Source organism: Panulirus ornatus, chromosome 1, assembly GCF_036320965.1.
Source record: "Panulirus ornatus isolate Po-2019 chromosome 1, ASM3632096v1, whole genome shotgun sequence".
NCBI classification, from domain to species: domain Eukaryota; kingdom Metazoa; phylum Arthropoda; class Malacostraca; order Decapoda; family Palinuridae; genus Panulirus; species Panulirus ornatus.
Window position 1 is genome coordinate 31,242,020 of NC_092224.1, and position 18,147 is coordinate 31,260,166.

The 18,147-nt window shown below is 37.4% G+C and overlaps 1 protein-coding gene across 1 annotated transcript in view; it reads left to right on the forward strand.

Moving 5' to 3' along the window:
- Positions 1-18,147, forward strand: part of LOC139761851 (synaptotagmin-16-like) — a 47,005-nt gene that overhangs the window by 12,114 nt on the left and 16,744 nt on the right. The window lies entirely within an intron of this gene.

Sequence of the window (18,147 nt, forward strand, 5' to 3'; positions counted from 1 at the left end):
GCCTTGTTTTCATTTTTCTGGTTAGCCTTGCAAGGCGCATCAGATGGTGTCTATTACGCCTTCAAAGTCTACTTATCAGGCTATCTCTCTATAGTTTTAGATGGCTTGGATCCCAGTGTTGTTGACTGGGAACCATTTGTGCCATGAAAAGTGAACGGTATAAAAGACTGGTAAAACTTATGTGAAGATTGGCTTACTTTGTAAGTACATGTATAACTTACGTGAAGATTGGTTTAATTTTTAAGTACACGTATAACTTATGTGAAGATTGGTTTGATTTTTAAGTACACGTAAAAGTTATGTGAAGATTGGTTTAATTTCTAAGTACACGTAAAACTTAAGTGAAGATTGATTTAATTTGTAAGTACACGTAAAACATATGTGAAGATTGGTTTAATTTCTAGGTACACGTAAAACTTATGTGATGATTGGTTTTATTTGTAAGTACACATAAAACTTATGTGAAGATTGATTTAATTTGTGAGTACAAGTAAAACTTACGTGAAGATTGGTTTAATTTGTAAGTACACGTAAAACTTATGTGAAGATTGATTTAATTTGTAAGTACACGTAAAACTTATGTGAAGATTGATTTAATTTGTAAGTACACGTAAAACTTATGAGAAGAGCTTGTTACACGCTTTACTGTCTGTGGTGTGATGTTAGTGTAAAAGATTATGAATATATCTGGTTATGCCCAACCACCACACACACACACACACACACGTTGTATGTGGGACATGATATCATTAACGTCTGACATTTATCTGTCTGTTTGTCTGTCTGTCTGTCTCTATACACAGTCTTGTCAACACGATAACTCTAGGGCAATACATGGTAAGAAACTCTAGGTACCCCCTGTGGTAACTTAAGAATAGTACATGATGGAGACTCTAGGTACCCCCTGTGGTAACTCAGGAACAGCACATTATAAGAAACTTTAGGTACCCCTGTGGTAACTCAGGAACAGTACATTATAAGAAACTCTAGGTACCCCTGTGGTAACTCAACAACAATACTTGTTAAGATTCTGCAGGCACCCCAGTGGTAACTATAGATTTAGGGACTTATAATTGCGTGAATTGTGCATACAAGATTTTTTTTCTTTTATTCTTTCAAGTGGTATCACTCAGGAATGCTGAATGATGGCAAGGTCAGATTTATTACATACATGTGTTAGGCAGAGAAAATTATCATGGCATACTTAAGTTTTTCCGTGTAATAGGCTCATTATTTTATATTTTTCGTCCTTTACATTTAGTTCATGGAGGGACGTTTAAGCAGTACCTGTGTTTCTTGTTTTCAATTGCATATTGCCGTACATTTTACCAACGTCCATGCAGCAATATCACTGTATAGTACACTGATGCATGCTGGGATAACAAGTGCATGGCGTAAGTAATCTTGTGCATTACCAGACGGCTTTCTATTAGGAGAAAAATGTTTGCGCTAAGGGTTCAGGCAATTTTTTTTCATGGAGGCTACAGATACATTTTTGACAATATACATGATGTCATTTAAAAGGGCTTAATGAGCATATATATATATATATATATATATATATATATATATATATATATATATATATATATAATTTTTTTTTTATTATACTTTGTCGCTGTCTCCCGCGTTTGCGAGGTAGCGCAAGGAAACAGACGAAAGAAATGGCCCAACCCCCCCCCATACACATGTATATACATACGTCCACACACGCAAATATATATATACATATATATATATATATATATATATATATATATATATATATATCTCCTGCCCCAAGAGTTCTTTCTCTTCATCGGTGTGGTTCACAGGTCATAAGGTGTTGTGATATTGTACGTGCGTCTATGTGCAGAGATTTCAGGGCAAATCAGTAGTGAGTGCTTCATGTCTTGTGTAAGGTTGTTGCATCGTAGGCATGAAGGGTCTTAGATGTTATGAAACGATGTTTGTAGTGATGGGTGACGTCCAAAGCATAAGCAGGAGTGTGATTCGTGCTTGTCTGGGGAGTGTGATTTCTTATGGGTGTATGTCTGGTGGATTGGAGTTAAAGACTGAGTTGGAAGGTCGGTTGTGTAGTACTTGATAGGTTATTTCACTGTGAATGTGTGTTTTGCCATTGTTATACTCGTATTTGATAAGGGTGGAGATCGTTGGTTAGAGGTTTCTGAAGTGAGGCAAGGGGAGAAGGTTGATGGACATGATGAGGTTTAGGAGGGGCTGTGAGGGCATGAGCTGTAGGTGGAAGTTGCAAGCGGGGGAGGAGTAGGGCAGTCAGTGGTCGCTGGACATGTGTTGGAGGGTAGGTTGTTGTGGGGGGGGGGGGTGCGAGCGAGGATGAGGTGGACCAGGATGGCCAGGGAAGGAGCTGGGGAAAGCAGGCTCTAGTGGTGAGATGGTGTGGGGTAAAGTCTTGGGCGATCCATTTTCTAACGTTGTATCTCCCCCCTGAGTATTGCGTTTTCCTCCAGTAAGGCTCTGAGTGCAGTCTTACTTTCACCGTTGTCACTTTGTTTAATCTTTTCCTAGATTACTACGGTTTACCATAAAATCCTTAATAAACGTCGACCACAGGGTGTTCATAGGTAGTGAGTAGCTGGTGGTATTGTGATATGAACTGAAAGGTAAAAAAAGAAATGTAAAAATGTGAATACACCTAATCTAAAGAGAAGCACTTATCGATGGTAAGGAACTGTGATGTTGATTGCCTATATACTGCTAGATGGTGATCATATTAAGGATTTCTCTCACTGTGTCCCATCCTAGTTACTTTACCACTGCTTGGGGTGGATTTTATCTGCAGTGTATCAGAACAACCAGGGAGCCTAATGAGGTCCCCATAAGGCGTTTCGTTCTTATCCATTTCTTAATCATCCTTCTTTGCGGTATAATGTAAAATGCGCTGTGACAGTCCAGATTAGAATTATCTAACCAGATATCTGAAACACTTCACCTCTTCCAATTTTTCTCCATTCAAACTTATATCCCAATTAACTTGTCCCTCAACCCTACTGAACCTAATGACCTTGCTCTTATTTACATTTACTCTCAACTTTCTCCTTTCACACACTTTTCCAAACTCAGTCACCATCTTCTGCAGTTTCTCACTCGAATTGACCACCAGTACTGTATCATCGATGAACAATTGACTCACCTCCCAGGCCTTCTCATCCCCAGCAGACTGCATACTTGCCCCTCTCTCCAAAACTCTTGCATTTACCTCCCAAACCTCCCTATCCCTGAACAAATCAAACAACCATATGTGTGTGTGTGTGTGTGTGTGTGTGTGTGTATTATGAAAATTGTGAAGATGATTAAGCAGTGGGGAAATGCATGGTTAGAATAAAGAAGTTATCCCATGCAATTTAACACAAGGTCCTCTTCAAGGAAAATAATACAATAGGGAAATTTCAAGCTTGTATACATATTATATTGGTCACCTGGTTGGCCTCCAATGCATTTTGTCTCTGAATGGCCATACCGGTTCACTGAACCCACCTCTCTTTTCCTCCCTGACCACTTAAGTATGAATATATGACCTGACATCTCTGCCCACTAGATGAAAGCTGATTTGGTATTCAGGTAATTTGCTGCTTTTGATGCTTTCTTTGTTCTTCCCTTTAACCCATACTTCACTACTTGTGCTATGTGCCATCTAGGTAGATGCCCCTTCCCATCCATGTGTACAATGACAGCACTTGATATATTTTGGTGCCTTAAGTTAGTTTTGTGGTCAGTAACTCTTCTTCTTAATCCTTATACAGTTTCACTATTTGGAGTCCATTGTAGGGGATCTTATAAATGATGCTGGTTTTGTTGCTAGTGTTATCCTGTCCACTTTGCTTAAACCTTGTAATATCCTGATTTTCTTTTCTACCAGTAAGGGAATGTTTGAGCTCTTCTTATTAAGGTATCACCTATGACACCTATGCCACGAGTGAGGCACTAATAAGTTGTTTAAGAATGTCTAAAGTTTGTTAAAATAAAACAAACAAATTCTAACTTAACTAAGCTAATTTAGAAAACCATTGGGAGAGGAGGATGTGAACCCTCAGGTGGTCCTTTGCTATTTACCAAAATGTTTGTTTTGGTATTAGCTTCTTCCTGTTTGTGAATTTGTCATATTGTCTTTCCCTATTCTCCTTGTAAGGTATTAGTGCCAAATTTGGATGAGAAAAAGAATACCTTAGTATGATCTACAAGCAGTTCATCTGCTATACCCTAAACTATGCATAACTTGTTTGTTTGGTCACCTTTTTTGAAGGAAACTATCAAAGCTACAGGCCATACCAAACAAGAAAATCACCAATTTCTTAGCAACTTACAAACATCAATCACCTTCACAATAAAACAAAAATTCTTTCAGTACAATCTCAGCTCAGTGTTCTCAGCTTTCACCTCTTTGCAACAGCATTAGCCCCTTCTCATTCATACTACTCCATAATTAACCATCAATTCAAAGTAGAAATATAAAGCTTACTTCTGCTTCACATCACAACAACACATATTTACAGATTCCTCTCCTTAACAAAGCCCACTCAAAATGAATTGACAAACACTGAACTACCTTCCGAGCCCATTCTTAAATACTACTCCACCAGACATGCATTTATCTGAAATCACACTCTAGGCATTTAGGAATTATACTTTCTTGTCTGAATTCTAGTCACCATCCATTTATCCAGCTCTACCAACACCTTTGTGACCAAAATGCAAGTTCCACAGTAAAGACAACTTACCCTGACCCTGCAAAGGCAACTACAAAAGACCATCACACTTCTTGACCTTCAGTACTATAAAAGTCCTTCATATCTTTTCTAACAAGTTTCATGATTAGTTTCAAGTTATGGTTTCAAATTTTTACAAAGTTTCGTCACAAAAAACATCATTAGGTCTTGACTACCAACAGGGCAACCACAGGCAGTCTGACGTGTTATGTCAGGATGTGTTCATTGTGACTTTGATGTACCAATCCAATTAGTGCTGCTGGAACCCTAGAAGGGGATCTTAGGGTAGGAAGGTGAAGGTAAATTTTCACCTATACCAGTGTCTTGAACTTTAGTTTCTCATTGCTGACTTTGCTAAAGCATGCTGGATTTTGATTTGCTAAGGGTCCATGCTCTTATTCATATTCATTCCATGGTAGGGTGGGACATTAGTCACCAGTGATTCTTTAGTTATTTTGTATGTACAATAATATTATTAATATAGTTGCTTTTTTTTACGTCTTCCATATTTAGTACTGAAAGTTACAGCAGCTCATTAAGTTTTTAAGAACAGTACCCCACTTTTCTTAATTTCAAGATAGCTTCAAGATAGCCAAACAAAATTAGTTTATCTATGCTAGATTTATAACAGTAATGCCATTTCTGATTGCTCAGGAACTTTCCCATATTTTTGACACGTCAAAATATTTCCAAACAATGATATTGGACTTGTGGTGATGTGTAAGTTTAACCTGTTGCATGTTTGAAATATTAAATATAATTTACTGTTGATGGAAGCTAAAGTAGATGCATTGCCTCTTACATTCTGTATGCAGCACTTCATTAAATATAATTTATTTTCTTTAGCATGTTTGTGAATTATGCAAGTATTGTCATCAGATATTTAGTAAATGCTATTATTATTTGAGAAGGTAGTGCATCTCATGCAGTAATGTTGTAAGTGAAGGTGATGCAGCCATCCAGCTGACCTGCATCACTCCCTATGTGTTGCAGTAACGACGTGGACAGTGTTATACCGCCGGGGCTGTGGCGCGTCTTGCCCCAGGATATTCGTCGAGTGGGGCCAATCATGAGGTTCACTAGCCATCACTGTGCCCAGTCTTAACTTAGCCTTGACCAAGGATAAACTCATGTTAACTTCATCTTGTGGTGAAATAGTCCCATGTTAAGATAGTCCCCATGTTGAAATAGATCCATGTTAACATAGTCCTAATGTAAAATTAACCTCATGTTGAGATAGTCCTCATGTTGAGATAATCCTATTCAAGATAGACCCAAAATAGCCCCTTATTAAAATAGTTTTTTGTTGACATAATTCCACTTCAAAAGGAATCAATATAGTCCCACATTCAGATAGTCCCATATTGACATAGATGTAGTCTTCATGTTCATTAGTTTGGTAGATAACCCCATGGTCAAACCTGTCATTGAATGGCCAGATTATCAGGTCCAAGTCCTCTCCACTTCTTAGAAGTGTATGGTTTCATCAAAAGAAAGTAGTAGGATATATATATTTCAAGTATATAAACCAGATTGAATAACATGTTTTGTATGAATGTTTGGAGTAACCAGATGATTTTCATAAGTTGCAGGACTAAAAATAAAAAGTAGTGATGAGGACATGTGACTTAACAGAGCAGATTCTCCTAAACCTCCACCTTCACTCACAGAGATATACCATCAATTGTTAGGATATGAAATCAGCAGGTTGGGCACCCCTTTCCCTACTCTTAACTATAACACTAGTAGTATTAATGTGAAAATGTCTTTACTCTCATTCTCAGATTTAGTTGTAAAAATGGTGATATAAGACTCACCCACAGCAGGTTCTTTCTCCCCTCTCCTACATGAGGTTATTGTCATATATTTTGACAGTAAGACATGCAAGACTATGGAGAGCAGTGGATCAAGGCCTTATCATATATCAGTAATACTATACTCGCAAACCTATATAGTGTGAGAAATTAGCTATTCACATTTAAATTCCATGCCTGCATTTTGTGCGTTCTGTACTAGACTTAGCACCTAGTGGGACAGCTAACAAAGTATCTCATAATTGTTATTAAAGATAAACTTGGAAGTTAGCATATGTTTATCTTCATTTATAAGCATCTTATTTGTTTACCAAAATGTTGCTCTCATGTTTTCTCCTCATTCCTCATAAATCATATTCTCAGTGCTCATAATAATTGACAAACAACAGCATAAGGCCAAACAGTTTAATGATGTTGCAGTTCTCACTACAATTTTTCATCTTTTTTTTCACAAAGCTACTCACAGATTAGGTTAGATATCACAGAATAATACAAATTACATGACAGCTTAAACCAGGGGAGTGTTTGATCCAGTCTGGAAGTATGAGATACTGGGTTAATATTCTCCTATTTTATGAGGCAGTCTGTAGCTAATGATATGATAAGTCCCAGGATATATCAGTACTTTGCTTTAGCATAATTAAACTTATTTTGAGATTCCATGTTAACCATATCCACAGACATTAATTTTCAAACAAAAGTCTAATGCCTGTGACTACATCCACTTTGCAAAAATATCATTTGAATGAAATGATAGTGTTTCAGTCTCAATTCATGAGTAACACTGCCTAACACCTATTGCTCTTAACTTTTCTGTCACACAATATGTTGTGAAACAGGAGGTCTTGATTTTTTTCTGTTCTCCTCGACTTGTATGAGCTTATTATAATCAGATTTAGTTGGTAGTGCTTTATGGTACAGAAAATAGTAAAATTTACCATTAGATGTGGTCTTTTTAGTTTTTTTCCATCCTATTAATGCTTTCAGTGTTGGCTAAACATCCTGCTTCTTTTGCTCTGTGCATCTTATAATATCTGTATGTAGGTAGTTAGTGTTACACAAATATTTTTTGTTCACATTTTTTGGCTTATTGATAGCAACACTTAATGCATTTAAACCAGAAGTAACAGTCTTATGTATGTGTTGTAATTTAGAGCATTTTTGAATTTCAGAGTATTGCTACAAAACAGGGAAGAGGTATGGTCTGATTGTTCATCAGTACAGATGGGCGCATAGCATCATAAAAAGGCTTCTTATGAATTTATGTAGCACTTTACAAAATGAATGCATTTTATTCATACATGATACTGATAGATATAATCCTTCTTGCATACAGTATTGTACAGATTCAGAGCATTTTATAGGTGTTTTATGCAAGGAAATATCATTACACAAGAATACATTATGCAGTTAAATGTCATCATATAGCAATGCAGCAGTGTAACAGTTAAAACTCCATCACTTAGTTATGTAGTTTTATGCATGCATGCCCTGAGCATTACATACATACTTTACAAGGGAAAAAATCACTATGCAATTACAATTTAATCATACACATGGGTGTATAGAATACAGTATATTCTGTTAGATTTATGTTATGTTGTTCATAATGTTCATTGAAGGAGGAACCCTGTAGGTGATATAAAGATAGTATTGAAAGCCATTCGTAGAAAAGTTAAGCTCCGTATTTCAAGTGGTTTGACACTAATTCCATTCAGTATCATGTCTGGTCAGACTATGATCTCTCTTTCACATAGAGGTAAATTGACTTACATATCTTAGGATGTTATTTTTTAGATATGTGTGTCACTGTTGTGTGGAAAATTCGACTATAAATTTTGTATGATGATTGGGAAAAGAGAAACATACCAGGGCCTCATAGATTGGGGGATACCATGCAAAATGATGTGAGAACACTGAGAATTGATTGCCTCATTTTGAGAGCATTTCATTGGAGTTTTTTTAACCTTGTGACTCTGAAAATTTTTTCTTGTTTTAGGAAGATCATTTAGAGTAAGTAGTAAACAGTATTGTCCATCTTTTGAAAGACTCATTACAAGTGAACATGGTTTACTACAGGCAATATAGAGAGATGTCTTAGAAACCAGATCACCCAATTGAGTGGAAGGAATGTAGAGCTGCAATTATTCATAGATTAGTGCTGAAATTTTATGAGGGAGGCTAGTGAAATAACTAACATTCTTTATTTTTTTGGAGTGTATGTTTGTGGACTATGCCAGCAGGCCACATGTGCATGAGGCAGAAAGAGAAGACAGCAACCTTGGCCAAAGGAGTGAAGCTCGACATCCACTGAGGTGTTAGCTCATTGCACTAACCCTCCCAATACCCAGGCAGATAACACCAGTATTACCTACCTAGTAGGTGGCTGCCTATCACCTATATGCCACCTATGCTTGATGACATAGAAAATTCAGGAGATGGCCCCACAAGTGTAGAACTCTTTCCCTGTACTATTCAAGTAGGTAATTACATAACAAAAGATGATTAGATAATGAAGGCACAATCTAAAAGATGTTTGAGTTAGTAAAGCAAGCTCATCTTGTTCTGAAATGAACAAGTTTTGATCGTGAGAGTTTAGCTATGAAGAGATGAACTAGGAATGTAGTTTCTGATAAGGTAGAGAATCTGGAAGGTTTAGATATACAGAATATGTTTAGAAAAGCATCTTGTGCCAGCATATTACTGAACATATTAGAATCAAAGGGCCAACACACCATTATTGTTTGATATCAGTTTCATGTGCAGTAGCCAGCATAGTGAAAACATGAGACATTGTACCCCATTTGAAAAATATAGTTGAACTTTGTTAGAATTTGAGACCCTTATGTGGTTACTTAGGAGATATCATTGAAAGCAGAGAAGAAACAACCCAAAAAGATACATTTTCATGTGTACAGAGTTCAGTACTTTCTATAGATAAACATGAACTATGATAGGATATGGACTACCTCATTTAAAGTATAGAACCTCTTCAAGAGGTTGTGATTTCTATGATGGGGAAGCCAGTTGAAGTTATACATTGCAGGAAGTGGAATAGAGTTGGTTATAGAGGGGAATGATATGGTTCACAGGATGTCAGAATGTCAAAGGAAATAGAGGTGTGAGGTGTACCATTACAAAAATATAGACAGCGCAGCAATCAGACAGCATTTAAGATGCATTATGAGGGCAAGAAGAGAATACAGTAGAATAAGAAAAGAAAATAAGAAAAGGAAAAAAATAAAAAAATGGGAAAAGCAAGTAGTAGTCTGAGACTTATATCTTTACCTGGAGCATATCGTCAGTTAAAGGGTAAACAATTACTAAAGAAGTCAGAGTGAATAGTTCTTGAACTAATTCAGAGACGCTGACTCACATTTTGAGGTATCATTCAGAAATTCAGTGAAAGAGGTATTAGTATTAGGGGAATAGAGAGAGCTTATCCTGTGCCTGTTTTTTAGAAAGAAGTTAGAAATGGAACTTTTGGCTAGTATCACTAACAATGAGTGTTTGAAAAACATTTGAAAAAGTCATTAAGAAAGCAAATGGATGAGAACCTGTAGAAGAGAAACTATATAAGAAATTGGCTTCTATAGGATACCTTAAAAGAATCTACAAATCAATATATGACACATGTAGGCTTCTTAGGAAACTAGAAATATATTGAATGTATTTTTCTGATAGTAAGTTGGTCTTCTTATTAATAAGCGTCCAGAAACACTCAGCACACTATCTGAGACGTTGTATAGTTTCTCACTGGAAAATGGGATTAGTGCTCTGGGAATGGATGACAAAGATGTTTTATCCATCTTTAGGGCTGGTATCACCAACTTGCATCTGCAGGTTTCACTCTGTACTGCCTTTATCAATTGATGAGTGACCCATGTGCCTGAGTATGTATGTAATTACTAATTTTCAAATGATTGTTCATACATGAAAGGGAAGGAGTTCTTCAGTCACCACATCCCTTGAACTTTCTCTCAAAATCATGCAAAATTTTAAGTTTCTGCATTTACACTCATTATTCAGTTTTATTCCATTAATGCATTAATTATATACTCAAAAAAATCTTTTTTACATCTCCATCAAGTTTCTTGCTCAATGACATGCCCCAGTGTAGGCCATATTGGCTGAAAGAAAAAAGATAAGGAGGAAGGAAGTAGAAATTGAATAGGGCTCTGATCTGTAGACCCAACTACTAAAGGAAGAAATTATTCAATGAAGAGCAAAAGAAAAAAGAAGAAAAAAATCCATAGTTTAGCTGTTAGAGGGAGAAGGATGCATCATAACAGCCAATCCTTGAGTGACCAGTCTCCAAACAAAAGGTTTGGGAAGCAGCAGCCAAACTTGCGCCATGGGTCCAGACCTTGGAGGTGGAGACACATGAAAATAGTTCTTAAGAACAATGGCCAAAATGATATCTGTAGAATAAAGAGAGAGCGGCAATATAAACTAATATGGAAAACTGGAGAGAGATGATGCCAGGAGAATGATTGAGACAGAAGCATTTGATTCCACTCTATTTAAAAGAGAGTGGAGGATGAGCCACCAGATGTATGAGCAGTATTCTGTACTTGAGCGAATAAAACCTCTGTCAGTGTGAAACAGCTTCTTAAAAGAAAATTTATTTATGTCACCTTTACAACACTCCCAGCTTTTGAGAAGCAGACTTTGTGATGTTGATTATTTGATTATGTGGGCTTTCCAAGACGGATGGAGGATATCATTATACCCAGTATGTTGATATTATTGTGGGGTTGAATTGTGGTGTTTTAAAATTTTAACAAAGGGAAACAAATGATTCTTAGGAAGAGATGTAGGGAGAGATGGCCTTTTTGCACTATCATATTTTATGACGTTATTGCTTCCCTAATCTGAAATGCTGCACAGGTCTGAAATGAGAGAGGAAATGTGACCAGTATGAGAAAGAGATCAAGTATTAAAGTGGAGAGGGAAGGAAAAATTAGTTGAAGTATGTAAAGTGGAATCATTAGCTGGAAAATGAATAAGGTTGGAAGTAGAGGAGAGAAGCTAATTTCTTGTGAGAAGAAAAAAGGGTTAAGTGATAGGAAAGAACCCTGAAGAACACCACTATTGATAGGATAAGAGGGGGGAATCGCTCCATTGATTACTGCTGGGTTGGAAGAACCTGAGAGGAAACTGTGAATTAGAGAACAGAGAAAAGCAGTGAAACCAAAGGAAGGGAGTTTAGAAAGCAAAGACTTATGCTATACCATGCCTTGGGGATGTTGAGGGCTACGACCAAAGTCTAACCAAAATCCATGAAGGGGAAGAACAAGAGGTGAGTCATATACAAGAGAAGATTACCGGTAGACCTAGCACTGTGAAATCCATACTGGTGATCTGATAGAAGGGGATGGAGTACTAAGTGTTTGAGAAGATGAGAATACAGGAGAGTTTCAAAGATTCTGGAGAGAGCAAAAGTGAGAGCACTGAGGCAATAGGTGTAGGGTAAGAGAATACTTTCAAGGAGAAGGGAAACCCTGGGTTTTTAGACAGATTCAAAATAGTTGAGCAAGGATTGGTGCTATCTCAGAAGCACACTCCCTTAGAGCATAGGGAAGTATGTCATCTGAGCCATATCCCTTGTCCACTTGGATCTAGGATAGTACTTGGAAGACTGTTCACAAGGAGAATGTAGGAGATGGCTTAGGTTCAGAAGGAGGTGGTGGGGGCATAGCTTTAGAATCTGAATCATCCAAAGTTGAGTAAGAGGGAAAAAAGGTACCAAAAAAAAATTATCAGTCAGAGTTAGCAACAGATTGATCTGGTCAGAAAAGAGGAGGAATGGTGAAATTACAGAAGATATGGAGGTTCTTTTAGTTAAGGACCTTAAAGATGTGTCATTAGAGGTCAAGTCAGCACACTTTCTTTTTATGAAAGTGCACTTGCAATGATTTGAAGGAGAAGTGAAAGAAGGGTGGATGTCTAGGAAAGGGAAGAGTTTCATGGTCCAGTACACACCATCCCTGACATCTGATCAGGAGCAATCAAACCATGATTGAGGAGAAAAAGGTTTAGAAGAAGAGAGGATGTACGATTCTGTCCCAGCCAAGATAACCTCTGTAATGCATTCAGCACAACATGAGTCACCCCGACCAGAGATGCAGTACCCATCTCAGGGAAAGTCAGTGAGTAAGCTGCACAGGGATAACCACTGAGCTCTCCCGATGTACCAAAGTTGGCATTTTAAAGAGAGGATGAATGGTGGATGTTCCCATTTAGAAGAAACAGAAAGAAGATTGAGGTCAGAGGGCCTTAAGTGGGCAGATATAGTGTATGTGTTGTGGGAGGGTTCAGAGGCTAAAGACAAAAAGTCAGGTGTATTAGAAGTGGTTATGGCAGTCAGGAAATTGGGTAGGGTGTTTATTCAGTTGTTCCAAATTGTTAAGGAGGGAAAGAGAAAAGGCCCCTGCTCCACCAGGATCATCCTGGTTACAGCCTAACCAACCCTTGTGGCGTACAGTGAAATTCTTTACACAGAGTCTCAACACATGGATGAATTGAGAGCAAAGTTTAGTGGTAAAATAATAAATGGTTAAAGAGTTGTACATACAGGAATTTTGGGGAAAATAAAACACAAGAGCAAGGGAACAGGAGATGGAGATATTAAGCCAGATGGCTTCAAAGTTAGGAGACGAATACCCAAAGTTCCATAGCCAAGTAATAGATGATTATGTTGTACAGTAAGCACTAAGTCTTCCCTTGGAGCAGAAACAATGGTAAAGATTATATAGTTGAGATCTAGTTGTTCAGAGGTGGAGCAGCACTGGACAATTGGATTTTAGAGAGAAGAAAAAGATCAGGGGAGGAGGTAATCAGATTGCATTCAACAAAGGGAAGGTTAGAATTAAGGGCATGAATGTTGCTGAAATAAATAGAAAAAGAGCCGGGTCTAGGAGCAGTATCTATGGAAATAGGGTGGTCAAGTGGGTCCTGAGATCCACCTAACTCCTTTCCATTGGTGGCACTGCTCTGAATCGGTACCAGAGAATTCTGTAATAATTGTACTGCCTTGCTTTATGGAGTTTGCAAAGCAATAAAGAAATAGGAAAGGACATAAAGCTGTGTGTGAATTATGTGTTGTCAAGAGTTGTGAATGGAATATTGTGGGAGTGGGGTTTGATGCCAGCAAATCACATGTAGTTAAAGCAAAAAAAATGAAACAGTGATCTGGGCCTGTTGCTATTGACCTCATTTTGCTTCACTTAAACATATTTAGGTAGGCACCATACCTTTAGGCAAGACATTTACTTTGATTAGGAAGATTAACAGTCCAAAAACAGAACCTTCGGGCACTCCATGGATGACCTTGACCCATTTGGAGAAGGCTCCTTGGACATATGTTCTTTGTTCCCTTCCCTAAGATAATCCATCCATTAGAGGAACTTTTCTCTTACAGTACCTCTACTTGGTATTCAAGGCAGTAATGTGTGTGTGTGTGTGTGTGTGTGTGTGTAATCATTTATATATACAATACAGGGAGAAGGTTCTGCTCTGATGGGGTTCCTGTCTCCTGAAGAAGCCTTTTAAACCTTTATATGCTGCCAGCACTCACTGCCTCATTGGCTAGTTTAACCCAACCATTCATCACCCTTACACTAAACAAGTACTTCTTAACATCCTTCCTAACTAGCTTTTTACCCAGTCTTTTGTTATGGCCTCTGGTAAACTTTGATGCTGCATCTCTTTGAGGAGATGGCAACATCGTCCAGCTGATTTAGAAACTTTGTAGCCCTTAGCCTCTCATTGTAGATCAGATCTTTCATTTCAGGTATCATTGTAGTTGCTATACTCAGTACCCTCTCAAACAAATCGTTGTGTGTGTGTATGATTACTATGTATGATTATATGTGTTAAATATTTGATGTTATGAGGAGTGAGTCTTAAACTCTCATCACCCCTTCTCAACCTTGGATATTTGTATCAATACTTTTTTGTAAGTTTTTACACACACACACACACACACACACACACATACACACACACACACACATACACACACACACCCCAACCCAAGCCAGGTATTTGTGTGTGTAATTGTAATTACCTCAGTAATTACTCATTTGTACTGTGTGGGGAGGGAGTTTTACACTCATGTTAACCCATCTCTTGAGTATCCTCTAATACATGTGTGTGTGTCTGTGTCTATAAAAGAATGCGAGACACACTATGGAAGAGATATTCATAGTGAGGAATTGAGTGGGGTGAGGGATATATCAGATGAAGGTGATAAGAGAAATTGTGATGGGTCGAGTGCAGTAGAAGTATTTTCTCAATAATGGAGATGGCCAAATGAAGAAGTTGGTCTTCCTCAGTGAATCAACATTGTGTGTAAAAAAGTAAGAATATCATTTGTAAGTATGGAGTTCGTATTTCACTTCACCACAATGGGCATCAATTAAGGATGTACGTGAATGGAGTAATGATACAGCACCCCATCTATATTGTAATATCTAAGGCAAATGGTCTCATTCATTTTTTGAGTTTATATTTGTAATTAAAAAAGTTGATGGTTTTTAGTTTCTATTTCATACATTTCTAATGTACTATTCAGACTGTATTATTGGGAAACGAGATTGAAGTAATGACAACAAATACAGAGATAGAAATCTAAAAGTTAGAAAATCAAAATTCCAAGAGGAATTCAGCCTTTGTTTGAATGAACTGTTCATATGAAGTCCAATTTCTGTTGAGTGACCTGACATTATGTAGGGGAATACCTGTATTGAAATACATCCGTTGAAAGTGGGAAGGCTTAAAAGGAGCTCAACCTGTCCAGGGTTTATGGACTAAACTGCATCTCATCATTTGTATTTGAAGAACGTGCTGAGACACTTCTCAAAGCACATATCATATGTTTATAAAGAAAATACCCCCCTCCCCCCTAAAAAGAAAGTTTACTTTCCATTATATTCATATGAAATACTTTCCATTACATGAGTATGAAATGATGTTAAGTTGATAGGGTAGGGCTCTGCCTGGCAGCGTAGATGCTTTTTGTTCATTTAAGCATGCAATGATTTTGGATGTTTTTCTGGTGTGATGTTATTACATACAGGACAATCAATTTCATTACACACTTTATTGTTTTTCCAAACATGATCCTACACATCCCATTCATATATAATTACATACTAATTTGTGGTCCACTGCAATACCATCCAAACCTGCTGCCTTGCCGGCTTTCATCTTCCGCAAAGCTTTCACTACCTCTTCTCTGTTTACCAAATCATTTTCCCTAACCCTCTCACTTTGCACACCACCTCGACCAAAACACCCTATATCTGCCACTCTATCATCAAACACATTCAACAAACCTTCAAAATACTCACTCCATCTCCTTCTCACATCACCACTACTTGTTATCACCTCCCCACTTGCGCCCTTCACCGAAGTTCCCATTTGCTCCCTTGTCTTACGCACTTTATTTACCTCCTTCCAGAACATCTTTTTATTCTCCCTAAAATTTAATGATACTCTCTCACCCCAACTCTCATTTTTCTATATAGTGTATATATATTGTTTACATGTTTACACATTTACTCTTTCTGGAGATTATTTACATAACTCATTGAAAAGAACATTTTGTCAAAAATAGAAAACACCAATGCTAGAGGTATTGTTTCTTTTATTATAGAATTAGCTACAAATAGTTGGTTTGGAAATCAGGCTTTCACCCATGATGATGCAATCACAATCTCTTTCACCTGTGAATGATAACTGTGGTGCATAGATTTTTTTAGCAAGGAATATAGATATTCTTTGGTTATTTGATTGCCAGTAATATCTGTGGAGAAGAGAAGGAATCATTCATTAGTTGGTAATTTAATGAGTGAAGGAACCTTTAAACATTATATGAGGCACAGCAGTCTATGATGATTGCTCATATGAGGCCTAAAGCAGTGTAAAGGTTAATGAGGGAACTGTCCCAGCAGTTTGAAAGAGAGCCAACCAAGTACCAATATTCAAACAATGTGACAGAGCAGTAGACCTGAACTATCAGCCACTATCTCCAAAACAGTTTACCTACAAGATAAGAGAAAAGGTAAGCAGATAGAGGAATACTTGACTGGCATAAGCTTCTTAAGTGGAAGATAACATGGATTCAGAAGGAAGCATTCCTCTGTGAAAATCATGCAGGACATTTCAGAAAAAAAAGATCTTATGATGAAGGGGGATGTCCAAGGTGGGTTCAGTGGAAATCACCTCAGATGGATTGATAGCTATCTTAGTAGGAGGGAAGAGGGAATGCTTGTCAGAGAAACCTTCTCCAGCTGGGTGAGGGTGACAGTTTGAGCCCATAGGACTCAGTGCTGAGACTATTACTATTTCTAATTTGTCATATAAGATGAAGTCATTCTTGAATATTCTTGCTAATACTGCCAAGACCATGAAGGAATTGCAAAGGAATAGGCATTACAAAATATTGCAAAGAGACCAGACAAATGGTTAGTAAAAATCAATATAGGGAAATGCGAAATACGCAGATGGGAAAAGGTTCAAACAAAAGATGGGAAGTGTCTTGGAGGGGGGGTTTTATAGATTACAGGAGTCATACTGGGAAAGAGAGTTATGAGTTATATCACTAAACTTGTCACAGAACATCATACATGAAGGATCATGAGAATGTCAAGCTATATTTTGATCAGTGTCAAAATTGGCTTCAAGTGTATGGGCTGCAAGATGCTTAGAGAGATGTACATGATGCACATTTGCCCTAAGCTGGAGTATGCCACAACAGTCAGGTCTTCTCATTTGGAGAGAGACTTAAGAGCTGCTGGAAAGGGTCAAAAGGAATGCAGCAGGAATGGTACCAGTAGGAAAACCCTCAATCTGCCCACATTGGTAGAAAGAGGAATAAGGGAAGATATGATAACTACATATAGACTTTTAAGAGGCCATGGTGACATAAACAAAGAACACTTCTTTCTATTAGTTAGGTAAGAGAAGTGTATACAAAAAGTGGAGAAGTTCTTCATCAGGAACAGAAATGAACTTCTGGAACTGGCTAAGCAAAGAGGAAACATTAGAAAGAAATAAATGACAAAAAATACCAAGAGGCCAGGCTTCATGAGAGTAAAGCCCACATGTTGTATGCACAAATAAGTAATACAGTGCCTTAGAGTTCTTAGGCAATGGTATTGTTTCTGTGTAACTCTTAAGCTGCCATAATGGTTGCCAATTTGACTTCAAGATATTATTTGCAAATGTATGGTTTTGACTCGCCATATGTTTTGTACGACTCTTGGTATCAATATACTTACATGCCCTTGTACTGAATTAACATTGTGGTTAAGCTGGAGAGGGCTAATGAAATATTGTATATGAGGATTACTTAGCATCTTTCTGTAGTCTTTTTACTTAGAACTCAATGGTTTAAAGTTATTACATTGACAATCATTATCATTTACTAGAGTTCTTCTTTTCCTATGGAAATATAATTGATATGTAAAGTGTTTGAATGGCTTTGGAAAAAAGTCGCTACTTGTCAGAAATTCAATCCATTTTTTGAGGACTGAAATTACTAAATCCATTGGCTCATGTCAGTTACAAATAATAAAGCAGTCATCATACTCTGCACT